At 50.9% G+C, this 27,724-nt stretch overlaps 1 protein-coding gene across 14 annotated transcripts in view; it reads right to left on the reverse strand.

Annotated features, from left to right (window-relative positions):
- SHANK2 (SH3 and multiple ankyrin repeat domains 2) overlaps positions 1-27,724 on the reverse strand; it is a 561,061-nt gene that overhangs the window by 489,636 nt on the left and 43,701 nt on the right. The window lies entirely within an intron of this gene.

Raw genomic sequence — 27,724 nt, forward strand, 5'->3', positions numbered from 1 at the left:
GGATGTCCCAAACCAGCAATTCCACTTCCATGTGAACCCTGTGAGGGAGGTCAAGGCCACGCACACAAGCAGAGAGGCACAAGGTCGTTCCCGCAAAAACGAGGCTGTCCTGGGCCACCTCATCGTTCAGGGACTGCCTGCTTAAGGAGTGGTCTCTTCTTCCCACGACTGCACAGCTGTGAGAATGAACGACCCCAGCAGCACACAGAGGATCCCCAAACACAGCAGGGGGGTGAAAGGAGGCATCTGTGGGACGACCCAAACAGCACGGATGCTTCCTACACAAAGGCTGGGAAGATGCGGCAGCACGGTCCTGTCGATGGCACGTGGGCATGCACGGAGGAACGGCGGAGAAGCACACGACAGGAAAGAGAAACTCTAAACTCGAGGGGCGGCCGTCGCTCGGGAGGGAGAAAGGGGTTGACAGGGCTTGCCACGCCACTTGTAAGGTGTGATTTCCTTAAAATGGTTCCAGCAAATATGACAGAATGTCGACCTTTGATGAAGCTGGGGACGCAGATGTTTGCTATATTGTTCTCCACGCTTTTCCTTCTCTGTGTTGGAAATTTCACAGGAGAAGAGAGGAACGAGGGAAGGAAGGAGGGAGGAAGGAAGAGAGAAAGGAAGGAGGAGGAGGGAGGGAGGGAAGGAAAGAGCTCACCTGCCCTTCTCTCCCAGGAGCTCAGCCCGGTAGGTGCTTGGGTGCGTGTCCCCCATCCTCGTGTTTCATGATGGACAGTGGCGTGTGGGGGGGAGGCTCAGAGAAGCCCCAGGTAGGACACAGCTCATCCAGTGCCAACTCTGCATTTGATTAGGGATAGCTGCCACCCACCGTTATTTCCAGAGACCATTTAACGACAGCAAACATCCCCAGGAAGCGTTTCCCTGCTCAGCCTGCGGAGTCGGTCCTGGACGCAGCCACCCGGTGCGTTTCCATCCTCCACCCAGCCTTGCACAAGGATTCACCAGACACACAGGCACACGCAAAGCCCGGCCGAGCAAGGGAGCGGCTCCAGAAATGCACACCCTCCAGAGGGAAGGGCAAGACCAGGACCGAGGTCAGGGGCTCCCTTCCTGCCAACAGGATCTGGACCGTCCTCAGAGAAAAGGCCAGGGTCGTGTGGCCCCCACACGCCATTTGTTTGACCTACACAGGCTTTCATATGTTTGCTAACCTGGAGATTTCACACGAAAACCCAGATTTCTGGCTTGTTTTGACCATCGGGAGGATCAGGCAATGCTGGGGACTGCCACACGGCACCTAGGGGCAGGAGCGAGCAGTGGCACCCTCCCTGGCCTGGCATGCCCTCACCAGGTTAGGGTTCTCAGACTCAACATCCTCCGATCTTCCTTCCGCCTGCCGGGCTCTCTCACTGGCGATATCTTTCCGGCCCCGGGTTGTGAGTTTGAGAGCCTGACCACTGCTCCATCCACTCACTCACACTGGCCGCCTCCTCTGTCTTCTGCCTCCCCCTCCTCCAGACCACCCCAGGGTGGGCATCACCCGGCCGATTAAAGGCCTCGAAGGGCACCTCATCCAAATCACCAAGAAGATTTCATTTTTTTAATGAAAAATCTCAAAGTTCACCCCATTGTAATCCTCAACTAAAATTCAGGGCAAACGGGTATTCTTGCATTCACCGACCAAACGCCTCTGTAATTTCAGCTTGACGTTTTCCCACCACAGAAGTGCAAAATCTGGTGGGGGAAGAGAGAGCTGCGGCCGAGGACGGGAGCTGGGCCTTCCCGATTCCCCCTGAGGAAGGAGCCAGCCAGCCTCACTGCAGCTTCGAGCAACGCGTTCGTTCATGCATTCGCTCATTCCCCATCTATGCGTGAAGAAATGAGCGCCTGGCATAATTACACAGTGTACAGTATTTACACGCTACGTACTATACGGTAGTTACAATTATAATACAGGATTATATATTATTATAATTATTATAATATATTATATACAATTATATATAAGTAATTATCATAACATATTATTTTATAATATACAATATAAATCTAGATTATATGATAAATATAACGACATAATACGCGGAAATAACTATTTCTAACTATGTCCCAGGTTGCAATGAAGCAGGCCCACGAGAGCAGTCACGGCAGAAGGAAGTTACTTGGGGATCTTTAAAAAAAACACAGTGCCAGAAATTCCAATTTAATTGGTGCCGGGCAAGGCCCCAGTGTCGACAGAGTCTTAAAAGCCCCCCAGGCAACTCTAACAAGAATCGGAGCTCCAGGTTCACCTCGAGTCGAGTCTGTGGCTATAACTTTGCAGAACTCAGGTGCAACAAGCCTTCTCCCAGGGCTGAGGACCGAGTCCTGGTGCTGCCCGGCCAGTGGGAGCGGTGTGGCTTCCTCACCTGAGCACCAGGATGGACACAGGTGTTGGGTCTTGTCACCATGGGGTCCGGTGGCTTCTTCCTGCCCTGAGGGGCGTAAGGCAGCTCAGAGTAGCTTCTGCTCCTTCCCCTCCTTCCTCCCCCATCTGCGCTGGTTCCAAACCCCACAGGGGCCGAGAGACAGCAGAGGGAGAGGACGGAACGTGCATGCCCTTCTCCGGCGGGCATGAACATCTACCGTGGAGTCACCGCCGTCGGGTTTGTGGGAAGCCGGGCACAGGTGGAGGCAGGAGTGTCTGATAACGAAGCGGTTCCAGGCACACCTGCCACTCCGCCAGCATTCCCACGAGGGATGGACCTTGGCCCCAGAAAGCACGGGGGCTTCAGGGCAGCGAGGGCCTCAGTGTTGGCATCTGAAAAATGGGCGTGTGGAGCAGAGCTTGACGCCGAGCAGACACACGGTGCACGCCCGTCCCTGCCACGTCCTGGCCTTCCACCTCTAAGTCGGTCAAGGGCCCGCTTGAGAGAGCAGACGAGATGGTGCCAAGCGCCCAGCTTACTCCCTCAGGGGCACACATAGGAAGGCTCCCTCAAATGCATTCTACCCCCAGCTTCCCAAAAGAGCACCACGGCTTAAAATTTAAAAAAACAATCGCGCCCCACCGTCTACTTCCAGCCCAGTTTACTTTCTCGAAAGCCCTCCTTAGCCCCGGATGTGCGTCCTTTGTCACGTGTGCATCTCGTCTGTGCAGTATGCCGTCTCCATGCGCACGGGGACTCTCCTGATTCTCACTGGACACAGCGGACACTCAGCAAACACGTCCCCGGGGACACCAGGGCTCCTGAACACAGATGCCCGCAGGAGCCAGTCGAACACAAGGAAGGGAGCAGAGTGGGGGCCAAGGCAAAAGGGGCCGGACACGTGCCCCAAGTCAGCCAGGCGGCCGCGTTTCAACTCCAGCTCCTGCTGGTAGGCAGCCGGCCGCTCGGCCCCGGGGACCAGCTCTGCAGGCGGTCTCCAGGCAGGTCAGAGCTCACTCGAGAGCTGGCAAGGGATCAGCATTGGGAATCCATCGTTTTCAATGGTCACTTTGCAGGCCACACACAGCAAGTCTGCAGTTGGACATACCATCCTGAACACACAGATCGGAACCGTGAAGTGGGCACAACAGCCAGGGTCTGCCTTCCAAAAAACAAGGGGAGGGGGGTGTTGAGGAGTTTTGTGCCAGGCTAAAGTCAAACCGAACTCCAGAAACAAAACTGATCGCCCAAAGAGGACATCCGGTGGGGAAGGTGCCGTGCCCTGCACTCCTCCTGCTCCCCAGACCCCCTCGTCTGGCCCCCGCCATGAGGACACCCACCCTTGCCACCCGCAGTGGCTTGCGGGAGACGGTCACAAACGGACGCATCTGCTACCAAAGCTGCAGTGCAGAAGCCCCCGCTGGACGGGTCTGAGGAGGGGCCGGGACCACATCCAGAAGGGGATAAGGTGGCCGCCTGCCTTCCAGTTCTTTCCATGACCACCCGGGGCCGGAGCGGGAGGCTCTCGACCTTAATAACACACTTAAATCACGTGATCAGCGGATCCGTGGGAAAAGCAAACACCTGCAGAAATGTGTAATTATTAACTCCGGGCAGGATGGCCAGTTAACAGAGGGCACCCAGTGACGGCTGCTACATTTCAGATCAACCACGAGTATGGTTGACTCTAAGTATTTCCCAAACGCTGCACGGGACATCCTCATGTGACACAGTTATTCGTTGTTCGTCCGAAATTCACACAGGAGTGGGCATCCCGCATTTCACCCGGCCGGTGGAGGCGCGAGGGGCCGTATGGGTTCTCTGACCCATCGTTACGAGGGGTGGGGGAGGCTCCACAGAGAGGGAAGGAAAGGAAAGACCAAAATGTGATCTGGAACCCAGTTTCCTGGGAAAAGCTGGTGCCGGGACAGGGGAGGGAAGGTTACTCAGCACCCCGGGGCCAACGTTTCAGTGTCACTAACCTCAGGGGACAAGTATTAAGCTGGAGGAACACAGGTCGATAAAGTGCAGCGGCTCTGAGAACATGTTTGTGTCACTGGCCCTGCTGGGTGCCTATGAATTAAGGAAAGAATAAAATAATGGCAGTTGAAGCAATTTTAACAAAGACTCCATATTTTGCTGCTAAAGTGTTCCAGGAAAAATAAAATTGTTCCAAGAGAACATGAAATCTTAATCTGGCTCCACGGTCCCCTACTACCACTGATGGACAGACAGATGGACTGTCCTACTTGCTGCATCGGCAGCCACAGTGACACCGTGAAACCTGACCTAGGACAGAAGACACGAAATAAAAATAAACAAAAAAACCTCACGGCCGGAGTAGACTTTATCAAGGTTACAGTTTCAAGACCTACGAAGATGACCTATAAAAATGCAGAGCTTGCATCGGCTCTGGTTTATTATCTATAGCATATATATATATATATAGCATGTATATATTGCATATGCATAGCACATATATTGCATACGCACAGCACATTATTGCATATGCACAGCACATTACTGCATATGCATAGCACATATATTGCATATGCATAGCACATTACTGCATATGCACAGCACATTATTGCATATGCATAGCACATTATTGCATATGCACAGCACATTATTGCATATGCATAGCTCATTATTGCATATGCACAGCACATTATTGCATATGCATAGCACATTACTGCATATGCACAGCACATTATTGCATATGCATAGCACATTACTGCATATGCATAGCACATTATTGTATATGCACAGCACATTATTGCATATGCATAGCACATATACTGCATATGCATAGCACATATACTGCATATGCATAGCACATTACTGCATATGCATAGCACATTATTGTATATGTGTAGTGTATATATATATTGCACATATATATAGCAAAAAAAATGGTTTTTTATTTAAGTGGAATCTCAGACACCTTATATATTTAACACATTGGAAGCAAGATTTGGTGACTACTCATTTATTTTTTGCCTCCAAATGGGTAAAATTCTCTCATCTTCAAAGCACTGGGACCCCCGAGGGGGCTGCTCTGAGCTTTGCACAGACACTGAAACTCAAGGTCAAGGTCATGGCTGCAGATGGAGAGCAGCCTTCACAGGAAATGGAAGAACTGGATTTGAATACTAGAGGAACCCAGGTTCTGTTGCGCTCTCTGAAAATCGCTAAGAGAGGACAGTAAAGGCAGGGCTGAGAGCAGGTGGGGGGCACGGGAGCAGGTGGGTTTTGGGGAAGAGTGGACCACATGGAAAAGTGAGGGAAAAGCTTGCCTTGTTTCTTGGTGTTTATTTAATCCCTGTTTCTCCTCCCTATGACAAGGGACCGGAAGGCACGGGGGCACTGGCCAACGGGGTGGGCTGCTCCCCAAGTTTCTGTAATAGCAGGCCTTCTGACCCAGCACCCAAAATGTGTGAAGGGTGGACTTCCCCCGCACAGGCTGCCCTGGAGAAAGGCACCAGCCACCCACTATCTGAATCAGGATCATACCACAACCCAGAGTGTGGGGAGTCCCAGGACTCGGGTCAAGTATCACCTCCTCTGGGGACCCCTGCCCAGAAGCCGACCCCCTCCTCACCCTCCCCTAGCAAGGTGACAGAGACTGCAGCCCGCATGGCGTGGCACAGCAGCCCCGTCTGTTAGGGCTGAGTTCTCTATCACACCGCAGGGCCAGCGGGTTGTCTAAATGTGGACCCCAGCCACCGGCATGGCATTAGCCCCTCTTATTGGCTAAACTGTGTCCCCCCACAATTCCTATGAAGTCCTGACGCCCAGCACCCCAGAACAAGGCTATATTGGGAGAGAGGATCTTTAAAGGGGTACTAAGGTAAAATGAGGTCGCTAGGGTGGGCCCTAATCTCGTATGATGGGTATCATTACAAAAGGAGGAGATGAGGACGCACACACAGAAGGACGACCATGTGAGGACACAGGGAGATGACGGCATCTACATGCCAAGGACAGAGGCCTCAGGAGGAACCAGCCCTGCCCACACGGTCCAGCCTCCAGAACTGGGAGACAGTAAATCCCGTTACTAAAGCCGCCCGTCTGTGGGACTTTGTTCCCACCGCCACAGGAAACTAATACCCCTGAGACCCACCTGCTGTGCTGGTTAAAGGGGTGCATGAACCGTATTTATGAAAAGAGGCGCCGTCTATCCTGGTCTTCTTGGTCTTTCCGTAACCACTGTCTCAAATATGGTCTCCATTTCCATCCCTCCTCGCATCTTTGGATGAACGCACAGAATGAGATCTGTCTTCCATTTCCCACCACCTGTGGGTACCGTCGTCTTCCACCCTGAGTCCCTCGCCCTTGTCCCCCTAAGTCCTTCCTTCAAGCCGGGCTCACAGCAGCCCAGCTCAGATCCCACTCCCCAGGCTACACAAACTCTCCCTCCTCTCGGCTCGGGACAGCCGGGTCCACACCTACCTGTGAAGATCTAAAGATCTCCTAAGCTGCCACTTCCCAACTGGTGTTTGGAGAACTAATTCTCCCGTCACACACGCATACACACGCGTGTGCCCACACACTCCCATCCTCCCCCAGTCAAATAAGTGTGGGAAACATAGCTAGATTAAACAAAAACAGACAGCTCTCTTCACTGCAGAATTTATCAGAGCCCTCTTCATGGTCATCTCTCAGAGACACTGGCAAATGCAGCATTTCCCAAATGCGCCTGCCCCAGACACACTTTCCCCCGGAGACGACGGACAGCATCTCCCACAACAGGCAGGCCAGCAATGGTCTGAACGTCTCCCCGAGGGCCCTTTCTGGCTCCCAGCTAGAATCAAGACCCCGAAAGACAGAAGCCATGTCACACATCTACAGAGGACGTCCCCCGGAGGCCAGCAGCCTGCCAAGCACAATCGCCCTACGTTGCTGGCTGGGTAAAGACACGCATGGCAGGAAATCTGAGCTGTTTCTCTATCCAGAAGAAAAAGGCTCCAGGGATATTACAGGCACTTAGAATCTTCTCTGTAAGCCAAAATCAATATCCCCCAGGTCAGAAACCGAGCTGCAGGTAAACCAGACGCCTTAGCTGCGTTCAAATGATGTTTTCATTTAAGATCGCTGCCTATGGCAAGATGAGTCACAGTGCCTCCTTGGTGTGTTTTCCTCGTCGGCCGGGGGTCAGGTCTGGGGAAGGGTGGTGAGTCCATTCAAAGAAGGGCAGGTGAGATGGACCATTCAGGAGGTGAACACACGTCCCTTCCATGCCCCAGATTCACGTGGCACTGTGCTGCTCTGTGCATCAGGAACGGGGTCTCCACCCGGGTCTCCATCCAGACTCAAGACAGCACCAGCCTCCCCTCCTCCAGTGGCTGGAGAGAGCACGCTGGGTTTCCAGTCGGGCGGCAGAGGGCTTCTGTCCCAGCGTCTGCTGTAAACGGGGCCAGACCATTTCTGCGGAAGTCGTGGTGTTAGCATGAGCTTACGTTTCAGGCTGCTGAGAGCATCGTTTAAGAGGTTCTGAACAACCAGTGTGCATCCAACTCTTAACCTTTTCATGATACGCTTGGCCTGTTCCTCTAACGCCTTTGCAGAAACTAGAAAACAATTTTCCCAAGGAACAAAGCTCTCTGAGGGGTGACCTTGACAGGCGCTAATAAAACGAGGGCCGACAGGTCAAGGTTTGCCCTCCCGGGAGGCTGCCCCAGCTTGCGCCATGAAGTCATGAACGCAGTCCTCAAGGCCTCCTTGCTATGGACCAACCGTGTCCCCTAAAACGGTCGAATCCTTAACCCCCAATGTGACCTATTTCGAGATGGGCCTTTAGGGAGGTAATTACAGTCCAATGAAGTCTTAAGGGTGGGCTGGTGCCTTATCAGAAAAGGAGGAGACAGCAGAGTTCTCTCTCTCTCTGCTGCGTGAGGACACATCGAGTCGGTGGCCGTCCGCAAGCAGGAAGCGGGCTCTCAACGGGGACCAAATCAGCCGGCATCTTGATTTGGGCTTCCAGCCCCCAGAACTGTGAGCAACGAATGTCTGTTGTTTAAGCTGGCCCGTCTGTGGTACTTTGTTACGACAGCCTGAGCTAAGACACTTGTTTCTGCAAAATCACGTACAAAATATAACAGAGTTTATGGGCAAAAAAGGGATGGGCAGACCACCCAACCGTATGCACCTTCACTCCAGGGCCCTGAGGAAGACACAACCAGCCCCCCCAGCCACAGCCCGCCTCAGTCACCTTGATCCCGGGCTCCAGGGCCTCCTGGCATACGTCTGTCCCCCAAAACGTCTGTGGAATTCACAGATGGCCTTCTTTAAGGAGTCTGCTCTAAGTCCAGGAGAACCCCTTCTCCGTGGTTTCAGTTACCCACCGTCAACCGTGGTCTGAAAATATTAAATGGAGAATTCCAGAAATAAACAATTCCTAAGTTTTAAACTGGGCATCATTCTGAGTAGCGTGATGGAATCTCCCGCCGTCCCGCTCCGTGCTGCCTGGGATGTCAATCATCCCTTCGTCCAGGGTCCCCACGCTGCGCATGCCATCCGCTGGTCAGTCACTTAGCAACGATCTTGCTTATCAGATCGACTGTCGGGCATCACGGTGCTCGTGTTCAAGGAACCATTATTGTATTTAATAATGGTCCCAAAGCGCAAGAGCAGTGATGCTGGCAATTCAGATACGCCAAAGAGAAGCTGTGAAGTGCTTCCTTTCAGTGAAAAGAACGTAGTATATACAGGGTTGGGTACCATCCACAGTTTCCGCATCCACTGGGGGGTCTAGGAACGTGTCCCCCACAGGTAAGGGAGCCACTGTGCAGGAGGAGATGTCTTCACAGCCTCTGCACCTGCAGGCAGCGTCGCGTGATGGGTGGCGTCAAGGCTCCCCAGCCACCGAAACGGCCCCTCCTTACACCATTCCGAGACACTCCTGCGGTGTTTTCAGCCTCATTCTCTTTCGAAGTTGGCATGTTTCTGAGGCTCTCTCTGCCTGAGCTGTGTCCTGCGGTTGCACGAACACGTTAACATGCAGGTGTCAGAGTGTCCGCGGCTGCTCTAACAAAGGCCCACGACCTGGGTGGCTGAGAACAACAGAAACGTGTTCTCTCACAGTTCTGGGGGCCAGACGTCTGAGAGGCTGGTGTCAGTGGCTGGAGCCTCCTGGAGACGCCTGGAGCCTCCTGGAGACGCCTGGAGACCTGGTTCCTTGGTTCTTCCCGCTGCAGGAGACTGCCGGCATTCCTCAGCTTGCAGCCGTCTCTCTCTCTCTCCTCCACATCACTTTGTCCTCTGCGTTTCTGTGTCTCTCCTTTTCTCTCTTATAAGGACACGTGTGACAGTACTTAGGGACCATCCGGATAATCCAGGATGATCTCCTCATCTCAAGATCCTTGACCGAATCATATCTGTTAAGAACTTTTTTTCCAAATAAGGTCAAGATCAGGACCCTCCGTGGATGTCCTTGGCGGCCTTTTTCTGCCTTCCTACCTGGGAACACCGTGTCTCTGTCTAGATCGTGCTGGTGTGGCACGGTCCTCCCCGTAGGTACACGCTCCAGGTGAGCAATGTAGACACCCTCCCACACCATTGGCAGGAGTCTCAATCAGAACCTCCGTCTTGGAGAACATTCTGGAATACCTGGTAAAGGAAAAGGTGTGCCACCACCAGTCACCAAGGACTTCCACCTCTAGTCACAGATGGCAGAGGAGCTGGGACAAGGACACCTCCTCATGGTTTGCAATTGACAAATAAAAATGGCAAGCAATAGGATATATTGGAGTATATAAGGAAGCCATTTGGTGTAAATCTAACTCGGCCTGATTTTGTTTTTTCCAAAAGGGCCTGACTGTGGCTGTTGAGCACGCATTGTATATCTGCTTAGACATTTCCTATGGCCAGAACAAAGGCCCTTGAGATAAAGGTGCAACTTCCCTCTACATTGGCATTTCCTTAGGGATAAGAATCTTTCCTTAGGCTAGGAACTGATTGCTGCACTCACCTTTGACCACCCAGCTCACCTGTGACCACCCAGCACGAGACAACAGACCTGCCACCCTGCTGTGTTCACTGAGACAGAAGACCTACCTGCTGTTTCCATCAATCCCTGTGCCGACAGAGCAGTCTCGCAACTACTGTAAAAGGGACATTTCAATCCTATGTGAAACATCCTCTCTGGGGGTAGATAACCACTCTGTGCACCCCACTTCTTTGGTGCCCTTTCTTCCTTCGGGAAGAAAGGCCCCGGGTTATAATCCTCAGATTTAAGCTCAGAATAAACTCACCCAAATTTTCATTTATAGATTGGTTATGGATTATTTTCGTCGACACAATAGAGAAACAGGTGGCCAACCACCCCCGGGCTTCAGGGCTTCAGCACCGGCTGCTTGTCTGGCTGGTAAGCTGGACCTCCACGTGGCTGGCCACCTTGACATCTTCAAGTCCAACCACCTCATTTAAAATAGCAATGGGAAGCCCCCTTCCCCAGCACGCATCAGCCACGCGGCCATTCTCAGTTCTTACTTATCTGCGTAGCACTCGCCAATGCGTGACATACACCGTCTTCACTTTTTCATTAACTCGGTGTCCTCCTCTCTTTAGTGGAGCATATGCTTTGTGAGGGATGACTTCTAGTCTGTCTGTCCTGCTCACTGCTGTACCCCCAGGGCTGACATGGGAGTGTCACGGGCCCTCGATGGGTTACTGGGTGAATTCACCACTGAAAGGGAAACAGCGTCAATGCCACCAACAGGAAACTAAGTAAAGGATGGTGTATCCTCAGCAGAAGAAATCACAGATCCGTGAAGACAAACTATTTCAGTTACACATATCGACATGGAATAATGATGCAGGAGAAAATCAACTCGCCAAATACAGACACATTTATACAAAATTTTCATACATAACTAATAATACAGATGGCTATGGCTATATCGAGATATGTAGATGTAGATACAGATACAGATGTAGATATAGATGTAAATATAGATATAGATGTAGATATAAAACCCGGCTTCAGAACAGATTCACGCTAGTGGACGGGGAGGGAAAACTGATGGGCATCTAGTAGGAGATACCTCAAAAGTTAAAAAAAAAAATTTTTTAATTAAAAAAGTGGAAGCAAATATAAAAATATTGCAAAACCTTAAAACACTGCATTCTGATGGGGTAGTATACAGTTATTTTATGTTTTTCTACCTTTCTGTACATTTATAATGCTTTTAATTAAAAGTAAAAACTTAAAAAACTAAATGGGGCCAGCCTACTTGCATGGTGGTTAGGTTCGCACGTCCGGCTTCAGCAGCCCAGGATTTGTGGATTCAGATCCCAGGCGTGGACCTACACACCGCTCGTCAAGCCATGCTATGGCGAACATACAAAAAGAGAGGAAGATTGGCACAGATTTTAGCTCACGGTCAATCTTCCTCAAGTAAAAAAAAAAAAAAAATGATGATGACCTAGGATGCCTGCAATGGTCTTTCCAATGCAAGCCCTTGATAAATCAAATCTATTCATCACTCTCAGACGAGACCCACAGGTGTGGATGAGGGGCTCCCGGGGTCCTCCTGGGGCTGCTGATGCTGCAGATGGGCACAGCTGGTGCTTCTTGAGCGCTCACTGCACGCCAACCCAAGGCTATGCCTTCATTGTATCATCTCCAGTCCTCTCCAAGATGCGGTAGGAGGATGTTATCACTGCCCTGGACTCAGAGACAAGGGCAGGGAGCCCCAGAGGATAAGCCCCTGGCTCACTGCAGCCAGCGAGGGAGCCCGGCCCCCAACCACTAGCCCAAGGACTCTCCCAGGAAAGGCACTGCCGCTGGGCCATGAGGGGCCTAAACCAGCAGAACTGATTCCAGAACGTGACCTTGGAGCCTCTCCCAGCAAACTGCTGACAGACAGCCCGCCCCGTGCAAAGAGGAACTGGCAGTGAAACCCCAGGAGGAGAAGGCAGGGCGGGTCCTGGGGCGGGAGTGAGGAGGCCAAAGGCAGAATGCGCAGTATTTATATATGTATCTACGTCTTTACATATTTTTTAATGAATACGCTTTATTTTTTAGAGCAGTTTTAGGTTGACAGAAAACTGAGCTGACAGTACAGACTTTTCCCCTACGTCCCCTCGGTCCCCTGCTCAGCTAAAAAATACGCGAACTCCTCAAGCATCTCCTTCCTAGGCAAGCCCCGTGGGCATTTTCCCTCCTGGCCCGCGGCCCCGCGGGAGAAGATCTCCAGTGGGTTCGAGTTCATCCAGGATCTGAACATGGCTGGGTGGCTCGCAATGTTAGCGCTCTCCAGACACGGGGGTGCACTTTCAGCCTCCCCACGGTTAGTTTGGGGCCCTCTCCTGAGGTCTGGCCCCTGGGGCTGCAAATGCGGGGAGGGTGTGGGGTCAGGGCGCCAGCCCTCGCTCCCCCTGCCGGACAACTGTGGGAGCACAGCGGGATGGTGGAGCGAGGCGTCCCTGGGGGCTACTGGGAGGTGACACCCGCCGCCCAGAGAGAATACTCCTAGGGCATGCAAGCCCTAGAATCCACTCCAAGGTGGTGCCCAGCGAGGGGATTAAGTGTCCTTTCAATATTAAACCTCGCTGCATTTGGGATGTGAGCAGCGTCTGGCTTGGCTGACAGTGTTGGCATTAAACAGACTCAACAACCTTGCCCCCACCTCGAGAAGGCGGCCTGGCCTGGGTCCTTCTCCCAGCACTGGTCAAGCCACAGAACTCGGGCTGAGTTCCCTGCCCTCCCAGGGGCTGGCAGGAAGGCCACTGTCTGGGACAGCCGCTGTCTTTGGGGGACTTTCGAAGGCTGACGCACCTTCTAAACGATGGGTTTCCAGCTGCTGGGTCAAATTATCGAGTCTGGGCACCGGGCGCGTCAAACAAAATTAGAGAGCTCTGAGACAGCCGGGGGAGACGAGATGTCCCTGAGATCCGAAAACTAAGATGCGTCCCCTACTAAAATGCTTTTAAAATTTCAACTCACGCGTTGGAGCTCGCAACAGCTTTCCGTGCCCCTCAAAAGAATCAGGCACTGCCCGGGGTGGGGCAGACGCCCTGTCAAGGTGTCGAGTCCTCAAGTCTAAAGGAAGCTTTGCAGTCATTCACTCGGGGACATTCCTGGCCACAGCTTAGGTGGGGCTGTGGCTACCCCCACCCTGCCATCATCCAGAATGACAGTGTTTAAGCTGAGGATGGGTTTTCTTTAATTCCTATTATTGCAAAGGTTGTGGGAATCTGGCTCACCTCTGCCACCACATCTTTAATTTTCATCTCATTTTCCTAAGAAAGGATCTCAAAGAAACACCTTCCCCTCTGGAGAGTTGAAACTATCGAGCCACAAGCTCTTGCAGGCTCCCTGGGGGATGCCCCCCTCCGGCTGACATGTCTGTCCTTCCTGTATCATATTCCCAGGACGTATGCTGCCCAACAGCCAGCTCAATAAGCTTCAATGCCCCCCAGGGCATGGAGAATGCCATTGAAACACTGACTCTGGAAGTCTGTTCTCACTTGCCTAGCCTGGTCACCCCACGGGGAGGTCATCTTCCCCAGGGAGCTCCCTCCTCAGAACGCCTGCACTCAGTCTGTCCCAGGGGGTCCATCCCCACCTGAGCTGCAGGTGCACGAGGCTGCCCTGGGATCCAGGAGACGTGCCCCTTCCAAGGCCCCCAATGGTACAGACGCTCGGCCAGGATTGAGAATGGTGACATCTCTTACACTGTCATCTAGCTTTCTCACCCTTGAGCAGCCCCTGGAATGCTCTGTTCTGGCTGAGCTAACAATCCAACCCACCCAGTTCTCAGGACCCGGTCAGGCCACGTGCAGGGAGCACCTCTGGTGACCACTGGCAGGAAGCCATCTTTCCTTTGGTCCTCTGCTGGCCTCAACCGGAGGACGACTCTTCTGCATCCTCCAATGCTGCATAGACGGACGGACAGATGGATGGGAGGTCTGAGCGTGCAGGGAACGTGAGCAGGGGAAGAGCTTAGTTAAGAGATGGGCCAACCGTGATACCGCTTTGCAGACAGCGTGAACACGATGACCCCCAGCGCGTGCAGGATAACACCAGCGGTCCCTGGATGACGGGGCGGGACCTTCCTTAGCTTCCTTCTCAATCTCTCCTTCTAGACGGACTCGATATTCACATCAGTGACAGGCGGCGTCCAAGGGAACACTCGACAATATTAAGGAAGCCATGTGACTCCGAAATGTGTCTACGTAATAGATACAACAGATGTGGAACGAGACACCAATTCTTTGCATGGACACCTGAGCGGCAAAGCTGATTCATTTTATACTCATAAAAATTTTCAATGAGATTTTATTTTCAGAAAAATCAAACATTTCTGCTTTATTTAAATTACTGTGATTTGAAATGACCATGTTCATTAATTCTAACTTGTATTTTGCCTCTTAACAGATAATTTGAAATATTTTAGTAGTTACCATTTTTGGAATCTTACCCAAAAAAGCTTACTGTTTAAAATTATTTTAATTTACATTTTTACAAAAGTCTATCCAGATTCTGTACACTTTGAATATATTAAGTTATCAATTATTTAGATTATGACTCTCAATGGGAACACAAATTATGTAAAAACAGGATTATAATAATATGCATAGTCATTTTGCTAAACAGAAGGCAAGACTAATAAATTTCATGGAATGTACAATAATTAACACAACGTTCATCTTTATTACCTATCCAAATATCGTTGAGCATGGAAGAATTCCCAGTGTGCAATATAACAATTAAATGCAGTCATATTTGGTATCTTGCCAGCTTTCAGTCATATAAAATGGTAAATCTCTACACTTTTAAAATTTTGTCACTATGAAGGTATACTTGTGAAAGCAGAAAGACAAATACATTTTATCTAAGAGCTGGCTAGTTTGATTTGTACTTTTTAAATAGGAAGCGCGTGGCTTGTGGGCCTCCACTGTACTCCTGAGCCAGCCTCCAAACATAGGACAGACGGGGTGCTGAGCACCCCCACACTGAGTTCTTGGCACAGCCACAGCTCAGAGCCTTCTGAGGTGGCAGGAGAGCCCGGAGACCCCCAGAAAGGCCGGGAGGGAGCCGCCAATTCCCTCGGGACCTTCACCATGTGTGAAGTCATTGGAGGGTTTCAGAAAAATGGGTGCCCAGTACACACCGGGGCACTCTGCTGGAACCCGTGTGGCTGGGACCCCGTGTCTCTGTCCGTTCAGGCCGCCGTAACAAAAATCCCACAGACAGGCAGCTCAAACCACAGACTTTCATCTCTCACAGTTCCAGAGGCTGGATGTCCAAGATCACGGCACCAGCATGGCCAGTTCCTGGTAAGAGCCCTCTTTCCAGCTTGCGGACGGCAGCCTTCCCACCACATCCTCGGTGGAGAGAGAGAAGCCTCTGGCATCTTTTCTTCTATCATTAACCCTAATGGATCAGGGTGTCACTCTCAAGACCTCATTTAACCTTAACTATCTCCTTAGAGACCCATCTCCAAATACAGCCACACTGGAGGTTAGGGTTTCAACGGATGAACTGGAGGGGAAGTGGGGTCTCAAACATTCAGTCCATAGCACCCGGGAGGCCCACCTGTGCTCTCCAGAAGCCCCAGGCCATGCTGGAGCCCCAGGCTGGGAGGCCTGGTGAGGAGGTGCAGCAGTGGGCGTGAGGGGAATGTCCCTGAGGTTCCATCAAGACTAGGGGCATCACGTGCTCCACCCTCTATGTGCTCCACTCCTCTCTCTCTATGACATGTTGAGTGTCACCCAAAGGGGCAAACGGTTGTCGGGATTCCCAGCACAGCCCATACATCCGGGCACGAAGGAAGCTCTCAAAATACTGTAGCAGCGATACCACCATCATCCTCACCATCCCGCCAGCTCCCTCTCTGGCCTCACACAAGAGGAAGGGCCCCCAGGAAAGGTTCAAGGCCACGAAGGTGGGCCGAGGGGCTATGGGGGTGAAGGCATGCTTTCTCATAGAACTTTATTTAAAAGAAACAACCTTTTCAGCATCTTGCCCCCCATGTTTCAAATGACTTCCTCAGGAAAGCTTCCTGGGAGTGGAATAGCTCCCAGATTAGAACGTGTGCATTCCCCCCTCCTGAGCGAACTCTGCCAGACTGCCCCTAGAAAGGATGCACAATTCACACCAGCGCCGTGCACACCTCCACACCTGCAGGGTGTAACCCCACATACTGGGCAGGGGAGGGCGGGCACGCGGGCACAGCAGCCACTCTCCACACGTCCCCCTGGGTCCTGCCACCCACGCAAAGGGAGAACAGGATGAAAAAATGCACTAGCGTAACAAATTCGGAGTCCTTCAAAGACACTCCCCGGGGCTGCATTTCAAAGCTGGCAGCCCCTGGGCTGACGGAGCCGAGAGGCGAGCGTCCTGTCCACCACCCCACCTCGTACCCTGTCATTCTGAGCAGGGAGAGGTATAATTACTTGTGTGACAATGTCTGATAAATCTATTACATTTATTTTTCAAGCAACTGGACTTTCGTAGACATCTATAACAAGAAAAGGAAAACCTTTCTCCACTCTCATGGAGGACAAGAGGAAAAGAAAGGAAGACGACGACTCCAGAACAGCTTCTCCTCCTCGCCAGACTACTGGCTGGCTCACCTGCCACGGTCCTGCCTGCTCTCTGGGCAGATGTGGAGGATGAAGCTCCCACAGGCGTCCAGGCAAAAGGACCACCACGCTGGCCTCAGGACGTGGGCCACTTCGTGCACCCTAGGAGTGAGCTCACCCGCCCGGACTGCAGCACAAAGAAATAATTCGGAATTACCCCTGTTGCATCCTCTTCCTTGAGCAACCAGGCGAACATCCCCCAAAGAAATGCCCCATACATCCACAAGCTGGGGGGGAGTGGGGGGGCTTCTGCTAAAACAACTGAGCCGTGTCCCAGAGGTTTACGCTTCCAGAAAAGTAAGCAACACAAGTGCTGCCGTACCATTCATGGAACAACAAACTCAAATGTACGGGGTTGAACAGAGGGTCCCCCCAAAATTCAGGTCCACCCAGAACCTCAGAATGCAGCCTTACTTGGAAATACGGTCTTTGCGGATGTAATTAGTTAAGACGAGGTCATACTGGAGTAGGGTGGGTACCAAATCTGACGGCCGGTGTCCTGATAAGAAAGTCATGGAGAGATGCAGACAGCACACGGGGAGAAGGATGCAGGCAGAGGTTGGAGCGAGGTGTCGACCAGCCAAGGACTGTCAAGGGTTGCCAGCTGCCCCCAGGAGCTGATGGAAGTGAGGGAGGGTCTTCCGTTGGAGCCTTCACAGGGAGCACAGTCCTGCCAACCCCCTCAGTTTGGACTTTTAGCCTCCAGAACTGGGAGAGAATACATTTCTGTTGTATTGACCAGCTTGTGGTCATTTACTCCAGCGGCCACAGGAAACTAACACACCAATGGTCTACACTCAAGGGGGCAGCACCATTCAAAATTGTTCTCAGCTTATGTCTCCTTGGGCAACATGCACACCTGAAGTCTCATCCTGGCATCTTTTCAGAATCAGGAAATCGTCATAGTAATAGACTATGTAATGGATCATGGCCAATGATAGTTACACAAAGGGTCTTAGAAGCCACTGGCTAATAAGGTGGAAGAGACCGGAAATAGGCAGAAAGGATGCAGGCTTGGCGGAGGGCAGGGGGGAGGGGGGAGTCATACAGAATTGGGTTTCAATGCTGGAGGCCCCTAGGGGAGCAGACACAGTGAAAGCACCCACCTTTGTGCTCATCACTCTCTCCGTCCGGCATTCTCCCCTCTCCTGCTCCCTCACAGTCCTGCCCTCAGAAATGCCCTCTCTGACCGCCTGAGCCACGAAACACACGCATACAGAGCACGTGCTTCCTTATCTGCATTGAGCACCTTGGTTTTTGTTAATTCTGTGTATTTTTTATTTTTTATGTCACTACCAGGAGATCCAAGACAAAACCTATAATATTCGCTGCTGCTTCCTTGGCACCTAATCCCACTGAAAAGAGGTTTGAAGAATAATGAATGAACAGTCGCAGGTTCCTAGGCCTCGGGGGGGGACACGTGTCAACCAACTGGGGCAAGACAGTTCTCTCCAGAAAATGCAAAACTGATGATGCTTGAACCACGGAGGTGGTGGGAACCCGAGGCCAAGGCTCCCACGGGGTGGTCACGTAGACAGTGAGGCAGTGGCAGTGAATCTGAAAAGAGAGTAAGGAGCCAGGTGAAGAAAAAGAGAAGAAGAGAATGAGGGCTGGCTGGAGAGAGGGGGAGACACAGAAACACAGGGGCAGCAAGAGGGAGCTCCATGTGCAGGCAGGGCAGAGCAACAGATACTGGATTTAGCCTCCTGCCTGGAACCATGAAAATATGCTCAAACTATATTAAAAACATGGATTGCGAAATGCAGGACAGGGATGCAAGAGAGGCAGGAAACGAACGAAGTGAGCCCATGCTTGCTCCCCGCTTACAGCCTTCACGGTTTCCAGGCCATGGTGCAAGAAAGGGCCAGCCAGGTGAAGCTGGGTCAACGCCCAGAGTGGGGGCAGTGGGGCTGAGAAGACAGGGAGGCCAAGGCAGCTACAGCGTGCAGCACGGAGAACACAGAGACCACTAGAGATCTCAGAGGGTCCCTTTGAGTATTCTGGAGAGCACGGTCAACACACACAAGTGACAAACCTACCAGGGGCCAAGAAAGAAGCACCCCAAAGGATGCTTTGGGGTAACAAACCTGTGAATCGCATGGGTCCAGGAATAAAGCCTGTTCCCACCAGCCAAAGAGGAAAACCTCCTGACTCCTGGGGCACAAATACACACAGGGCTCTGCCCCAAGAGTGGGAAATTATCGGGCTTAGGCCATATGCTGCAGGATCCCACAGAACAAATACTGAAACCGAGACCCGAAACGGTCAAACTGGTTTTAAGTAACTTAAGTGAAACTCAGGACCAAGTTCAACAATATTTACACAAATTCAAAAATACATAGACTCTACAAGATAAAATCCACGCTTCACAATGTTTAGCAATAAGAAAATTAACAAATTAATAAAACAATAAAAAATGACCAGGCACGCAAAGAAACAGGAAAATATGCTGTAAAATATTAACTGTAGTCTGTGTGTTCAGAAAGATAAGAAATGAATGATAGAAACAAGATAAACCAGGGGCCGGCCAGGTGGCATGATGGTTAAGTTGGCATGCTCTGCTTCAGTGGCCTAGGGTTCACGGAGTCAGACCTAAGTGGGGACCTACACACCGCTCATCAGCCATGCTGTGCTGGCATCAGAGAGGAAGACCGGCACAGGTGTTAGCTCAGGGCCAATCTTCCTCACACACGAAAAAGCTAAATCAAACATCCAAAGACGAAAACAGAAACATCTGAAATGAAAAATACACTAGATAGGATTAATGGCAAATTAGATTATCAGAGAAAAAGATTTGTGAAATTGAAGGTATAGCAAAATGAAACACAGAAAAAACAAAACAACAAATTATAATAAAAGAACAAAGCGTCAGTGAGCTAACAATCAACCTCGAGCAGCCTAACATATATGTAGTTGGAGACTCTGACAGAGTCTTAGCCAAAAATTATCCAAATTTGATGAAAACTAAAAACCCACAGAGTCAACGAAACCCAAGCACAAGAATCCTAAGATAACTACACCAAGGCACATGGTAACAAATCAAACCAAAGATAAAGACGAAAAGCTTAAAAGCAAAGGGGGAAAAATAAGTTACACCCAGAAAAACAAACTCATGAAAGACAGCAGATTTCTGGTCGGAAACGATGCAAGTGAGCAGATGGTGGAGTGACATATTTGAAGTACGAGGAAAAAAGCAAATTACAATTATATAAGCAGTGAAAACATCTTCCAAAAATGAAGACTCTTGAGATATACAAAAGCTGCAAGAATTCATGACCAGCAAGCTTTCCCTATAAGAAACGTGACAGGAGAGCCTTCTGGCAGAAGGAAATGATACCAGACCAAAATACGCAGTTACACAAAAGAATGAAGACAATTGGAAATGGTGATCACATGGATAAATAGGAAGGGTTTTGTCTTATTTGAAACTTTTTAAAAGACAATTGACTGTTCAAACAAAAAATGTGGGAAGAGTTTATAAAATATGTAGAAAAAGATATGACGACGATAGCACAAGATGTGAGAGGGAAAATGGAACTATATTAACGTAAGGTTCTTATTCTATGAATGAGCTGGTGTGATATCACTTCATGTGTATCAGTAACCACAAAGCAACCACTAAAACAATGAAACAAAGAGTTATGGCTAATAAGCCAACAAAGGAGAGAAAATAGAATCACAAAATTCTATTAATCTAAAGGAAGGCGGAAAAAAGAGAACAAAGACCAGATGGGACAAGCAGAAAACCAATACAAGATGATCCATTTAAAAGACACCATTACCGTGTCACATTAAATAGGACCCAACTCTAAGCTGTCTATAAGAAATGCATGTTAAAAATAAGTCAAAAATAGGTGAAAAATAAAAGGATAGGGAAAGGCACAGCAGGTTAATGTTAACCCAAAGAAAGCTAGATTAGTTATATTTCTTTTTCCAGAAAGTTGAAGAGAAGGAAATCTCCCAACTCACGTGTGAGGCAACGTCACCCTGATACCAAAAGAAAACAGACCAAAAACAGATCATAAAGGGTCCTTTATGAACACAGAGGCAAAGACTCTAAATGAAACTTCGGCAAAGCAAATCCAACAATGCATAACATTTCATGACCCAGGGTGATTTATATCAGGAATGCAAGGTTGATTTAACATTTGAAAATCAATCGCTGTGGTTTACCATATTAACAAGCTAAAAACAAAAACCATACGATCATCTCCACAGCTGCAAAAAAAAGCTTTTGACAAAACCCAGAATCAATTCACGACGAAAATTCTCAGCAAAGTAGGACTAGAAGAAACTGCCTCAGCCTGACGGACAGCATCTTGGCAAAGCCCACAGCTGGCATCACGCTTAATGGTGGAAGACTGAGACTCCTTCCCCTGAGATCAGAGACAAGACAGGGATGTCCACTCTCACAGCTTCCGCTCAACAAGACGAGAAAAACAAAACACATCCCGAGGGGAAAGGAAGAAATAAAACTGTCTTTATTTGCAGATGACGTTCTTGTCCATGCAGAAAAATTCCCTGGAAATCCTTGAAAAAGCCATGAGAACTCAGAAGTGATTTTATCAAGACTGGAGGATGCAAGATGAACGTAAAACAAATCCGCTGTGTTTCTACCTAGTCGCAATGAACAACCGCAAATTGAAATTTGAAAACAATGCCATTTACAGGATCAACAAAAATAGGATATGCTTAGGGGAAAATCTGACAAAAGATGTGAAAGACCTACACGCTGAAGATGACAAGACATTGCTGAGAGAAATGAAAGAGGGTCTCAACAAACGAGAGACCCCCCCCTCAAAGAGAGACCCCACAGTTCAAGTTGTCGCAAACCTCTGCTGGCCAATTAGGACGCCGGAGGCACGGGACTTCCCCAGAGCTGACCACCCACATCCATGCTGTGAGCCGCCCGCTACGTGGAGATGATGAGGCGTTTCGCTGACTTTCCTGGAGGCAGTGTTACTATTTCCACTTTGCACTTGCAGAAAAAAGTTATGCAGAAGCAAACAGCTCTGCGTGTCCCTCTTCAGATGGACCCAGGGCGGGGTCTCCCTCTGCCCTCCACCATCTTATCTCATTATTTGTAAGAACCAGCCACAGGGCACGGACTATGTGCTTTCTTTATTGACATGGACTCCACCTGCTGCTGCTCTTTATCAACAGGTACAGGATGGAAGGAAAGAGCACAGAGGAAGCGGTTTCCACGCCAAAATGTGGAGGAGGTGACAGGCTTTGCTAATTTATGGGCCAGGCAGTTAAAATAGCATTTCCTACCAGGGTGGGAAGAGAAGAAAAGAGCTCCTTACCTAAAGCCCATGGAACAAAGCTTCGAACAAGAAGTCCACAACTCAAGTCCAGGTTGCAAAAACAAACAAAAAAGACACAACGTTCGGTTCCTAATTAAAACAGATGCACGCTTCTAGAAAACACCTACAGACGGCATGTTTGAAAAAGCTCGTCAATCCACATAAACAAACCACACCACACTAGCCCGCACGCCAACGTGGATCAAATTAAGTCCAGCCCAGGAACTCGAGCCTGTAGAAAGTGCTGGAACCACAACCCAATGGAGTTGGGACCACCTCCAGCCGCCACGTGTAACACTTAAGTAGACCATGGTAGAGTCCCCGGGCACGGTCTCATCCTACAAAGCCACCTTTTACTTCCACATGGCAGACTGGCCACATCCCTGCTCCCTCTGGAGGTCCCACAGAAAAAGGCAGCAAAAGGATTTTATTTATTACACACACGAACAAACACGAGGACAAACAGAGGAGAAGCTAGGAAAGCAGACCAGACATAGCAGAAGATTGGGGAGCACAGCTGCCTCTGGGGAACCGTAGAGCCAGCCAGCTAGCAGCAGAGAATTCCAGAAAGACCCCACACGTGAACTGCGGGTTCCTCTCAATAGACTGAAGGCAGGAAGAGTGGTTCAAAGTTTGTCCTGGTGGCAGATTCCCAGATCCGGTCCTTGTCCCCGTCGGATAAAGAGAGAAAGCGGATGTTGTGGAGTGAGACCTGAATGTGGGCATGTGGCACCACACAGACAGCAGGAGACTGAGTGAGGTTCCATACAGTGAACAGAGGGATTTCTGCCCCAGCCCCGGCCCCTTCTGCTCGCTTGGATCCCAGGACTCAAGACATTTCTGGGAAACTTGATGAATCCAAGAGAAAAGATGCACAGATCCCAGCAGTCGACGTCCCCCAGTGAAATGGTGAAAACCCCCTTTCATCCCCTATGGCAAGCCCAGGAGTCTGTAAGTCCTAACCCTGCCCACTTTCTGATCACGTTGCCAATGGCCCGTCTTAAATAGAAACATCAAAAGGTTGCCCGACACGACACGGAGCAAATTGAAAGTACCATCGCAGAAGGCCAGGGAGATAAAATTGAAGGAATCTTCCAGAAATCAGAACAAAAAGGCAAAGAGATGCAACTTAGGAGAGAAGAGAAAACAATGTAACAGGAACAGTCCAAGAACTTTTACAGCACAAGTAAAATTAATTTCTAGAGAGGGACCACAGAAACGGAGGGTTTATCAATAACCATTCTCGGATACGACTGAGAATTAATCGTGAACTCTGACTTTTGCCTAAAAGTCAGCAGAGATTCAAACTTTTTTTTTTTTTGAGGACAATTAGCCGTGAGCTAACATCTGCCACCAATTCCCCTCTTTTTGCTGAGGAAGACTGGCCCTGAGCTAACATCCAGGCCCATCTTTCTCTACTTTATACGTGGGACGCCTACCACAGCATGGGGTGCCAAGTGGTGCCATGTCCGCACCCGGGATCCGAACCAGCGAATGCCGGGCCGCCGAGAAGCAGAACGTGCGCACTTAACTGCTGCGCCACTGGGCCAGCCCTGAGATTCAAACTTTTATTTTGAACATGGCGTTGGTACTTTTCAGAGTGTGGTCCACGGAGTGCCTGCACGAGGATGACCTGGTTGGGGAGGGGGTGGATGGTGGGGGAGGGGGGGATGCTTCTTAAAAGTGAAGGCTCCCAGGCCACACCCCCAGAATTCCTCAGCTGATGCTTTTGTGCGCTAGTCACAGAACTGCTGACCCCGCTACCGAGGGTGGGAGACCCAGCTGTCCTTCCTTTTCACCCCCTCTTGCTCCCTGAGAGGGATAAGCTACGGCGGCTGCCTGGGGAAAATCTCATTCTCCCACAGAGGAATAAATCTCTACCCACTGTGCATTCAGAGAAAACAGCCTGCATTTGCCTCATCCGAGTTTTCCTCTTAGAAAGTGAGCTCCCGGAGGGCAGGGCACTCGCCTGGGCACACATCACCCTCAGGTGCAGAGAAGCCATCCCTGGCAAGCCACGTGCGGCCTTTCAGAATGACCACCACCCACAGGACCTTACAAGAAGGACAATGACAGTGAGACCCCAGAGGCAGCACCACAGATCAGCCTGCCCATCTGCTGAAAGGCCTCAGGGTCGGAGGAAAGTCCCCTGAGTGGCCCTAGGCGGGCGGAAAGTGCTAGAAGCTGCTGTAGGAAATACGGCAGAGGTGTGCAGACGAGAGGTGACATGCCGGGATGCTCAACATCCGAGGCGACTTCCGATGCCTTATGGACTAACGGAACTGGTGCAAAGATGGAGCCACAGCTGTGCAGATGTGTACCATTGGTCTGTAAACCCGGACACCATCAGACCCCACTGGGAGCTTTAAAAAGCTCAGATCCCAAGGCCTATTGGATTCAGATCTCCTGGATTCACATTTTAGGATGAAACCCACCCCCAAGGGTTCTGATATGCCACCTGGGTTAAGCATCGTGGGTGCTATCCAACCTTCCACCAGGGGTAGGGGCCCCTCAGCAACCCTGGCAGGTGTCCCCCAGCTGCCACTCGCTCCCCCAACAGGGGATGCTTGTGGCGGAATGGTTTTCCTCGTGCGTGGAGGAAAAAAATCTGCTTTTCTGCAATGTCCAGGTGTTGACGCTGGTTCTGCGGCCTGGCTAGCGGGCCAAAGCCTTTCCTTCCACGAGACGACCTCCTTCTGCAAAAGGAAATGTTCTCTCTCAGTCCGGTCCTATCACGGGCTCTCCGTGTCCCTGAGGAGCGCCACCATCCCGTCTCCCGGGAGACGGCTCTCCTTGGGTCTCCCGCGTTTCTGCACATCCAGCGAGCAGAGGCACTGACCATCCTTGCTCCCAACTATGTGGACACAGTGAACGGCTCGAAAATGTGTTCGTCTCCTGGGGCTGCCATAACAAACCGGGTGGTTTGAAACAGCAGTGTACTGTCTCACACTTCCAGAGGCCGGAAGTCCAAAAATCAAGGTGTCAGCAGGTTCCTTCTGAGAGCTCTGAGAGAACACCTGCTCCAGGCCTTTCTCCCAGCTTCCGGTAAGAAGCTTCTGGCTTAGAGACGGCCATCTTCCCCGTATCTTCACACTGTCTTCTCTCCGTGTCTGTGCCCAAATTTCCCCTTTTCATAAGGACATTGGTCCTACTGGATTAGGACCCATCCTTAAACACCTTATCTTAAGTGGATCGTCAGCAAAGACCTGGTTTCCAAGTAAGGTCGCATTCACAAGGACTAGGGTGGGGTTAGGACATCAACCTGTCTTGGGGGGACCCAGTTCAACCCATTATAGAACATGCAGTGTCTCCCTCTGGAGCCCGGGGCAGGTAGGCCTGCTGTCCAGTATAAAGACTCGATTTCCCTAAGCTCAGGGTTTCCCCTGCCATAATGCAGCCCCTGCTGCATGCGCAGTACCTGCAGCCCTGTGTGCATCGCCGTGTGGGGATCCGGGCTCAGGGAAGCAAGACAGAAGGCTGATGCTCTGCCTACCGCTGTGGCTGTGAGGAATAAACTGATCTTAACCTCTGACCCGGGGGTTCATGTCTTCTACCAGCATCGTGAAGCCGTGGCAGGCTGACTTGCAGGGGAAAATCTCCAACCCTCCAGTTCTTGACACCATTCATTTGCCCCACTTAGAAATCAAGGCATCATCCTTGACATTTCAAACCCCCGTATCCTAGCTGTCCCTGAGACCTGGTGAATCTGCCCCCCACCACCACCACTTGCTCTCAGATCCCACCACCCCCCTCTCGCCTTCTCTGTTGCCAACACTCTGCTCCAGGACGGCTGGAGCGGCCACTCCACAGCCTGCCCACATCTGCTCAGTCGCCTCCCCAGCACATGTCAGACGACGCCAGCCTTAAAATCCTTCAGCAGTTGTGTTCTGGTCACAGTGTAACCACACTCTAGAAAGTGTATCAACAACCAAGTCAGGTCGGGCTCCTTTGCTCCATATCATCATAGGTGCTGTCTCCCCGTCTAAGTGGCGGGTGGCAATCACTGCTAACACTACCTGAGGGTCGTATGCTTCACAGGTGCTATTTAATCTAGATGACAATCCAGTGGAGGCAGGTCTTGTCCCATCTCACAGCCCTCACCTGGAAGTAAACGCACAGCGAGGTTTAACGGCTTCCCGGGGTCACACAGCTGTTGGCTGGCTGTGGCAGGATTCTAACCCGACGGCTGACATCTGAGATCACGCGGTTAAACTCCAGCCCTACGGCTGACCCGGTTCACCAGTTTATATTAAACAGACACGAGGGTAGGCATTTTGTGGTGCATTCAAGCTGGCCACAAACTCTGCAAACGCTTTCCACCAAGCGGTGGGGTCCCATCTCCTTGGACCTGGGCTGGTCCTGCGGCTTGTTCTGACCAACAGCACGTGGCAGAAACGAAGCCACGACATTTCTGCAGCTGAGCCTTCCGAGAGCTGCGGCTCCTGTCCTCCCTTCCTGGAGGCCAGCTCCCATGGAAGAAGCCCGAACCCAAGTTCCGAGGAAGCCCCAGAGGGCACGTGGAGGGAGCAGGACGGCGTGCACAAGCACCAGCCCGGGCTTCTGGGGTGAATAACCCCAGCTCATCCCTGCCCAAAAGTCTGACCCACAGAGTCACGAGCAAGCAAAACGGCTGTTGCTTTAAGTTCCTAAGTTTCAGTGTCATTTCTTATGCCGTAGACGACTCCAGAACATTCTAGTCTGCTTCTTAGCCAGACTGGAATTCGCTCCAGGACGGCAGGGGCGGGTCTGTCTCTGCTAATTGCTGAGCAGCGCTGGGCATGGAGCACGGCCTTCAACCTGTGTGTCCTCAGACACAAACCAAGGCTTTCTTGGACATCCTGACACGGCCAGGGAGCTGCCGCAGGGACCACCAGCACCCGGCTGAGATGCACCTCAACGCATCTCAAGAACAGAAGGAGAGCAGCCCTTGCCCCCACACCCGCGCCCCTGCACTCCCTCCTGGGTCCCGAATCACAGGAAAGCCCAGGAAAGCCGGCGTAGCTCCCCACCCCCTAGGACACACGATCCCTCACGCAGACTGAGGATCTCCAACCAGGAGCTGCATGGGTCCTTCCAGAAAGAGCATTCTCTCCCTTCAGGGAGAGGCACTCCCATGCAAGGAGCCAGGAAAACACAGGTAATATTTATAGCTGATATATCGAAAGGCACAAGTATGTGAATAATTGAAAGACAGAAATAACTAAGGCCACATGAATTGCCTTGGCAACCAGGTAGAACAGAGCAGCCAATGAAATTAACTGTACCCAAAAGATGACACTGAGGTGTGGGACCCCAGTGCAACACGCTGGCTCCTGGGTGACCCATCGTTCATCGTTCATCAATCACAGATCTGTACCCAATCTCATTGGCTACAGGCTTCCTACACCCTTGTGCTGTGCCGGGCGCTGGGTTCACTGAGGTGAATGAGACCAAACTACGGATGGAGCTCAGGTC

Source organism: Equus przewalskii, chromosome 11 (assembly GCF_037783145.1).
Source record: "Equus przewalskii isolate Varuska chromosome 11, EquPr2, whole genome shotgun sequence".
Lineage (NCBI taxonomy): Eukaryota > Metazoa > Chordata > Mammalia > Perissodactyla > Equidae > Equus > Equus przewalskii.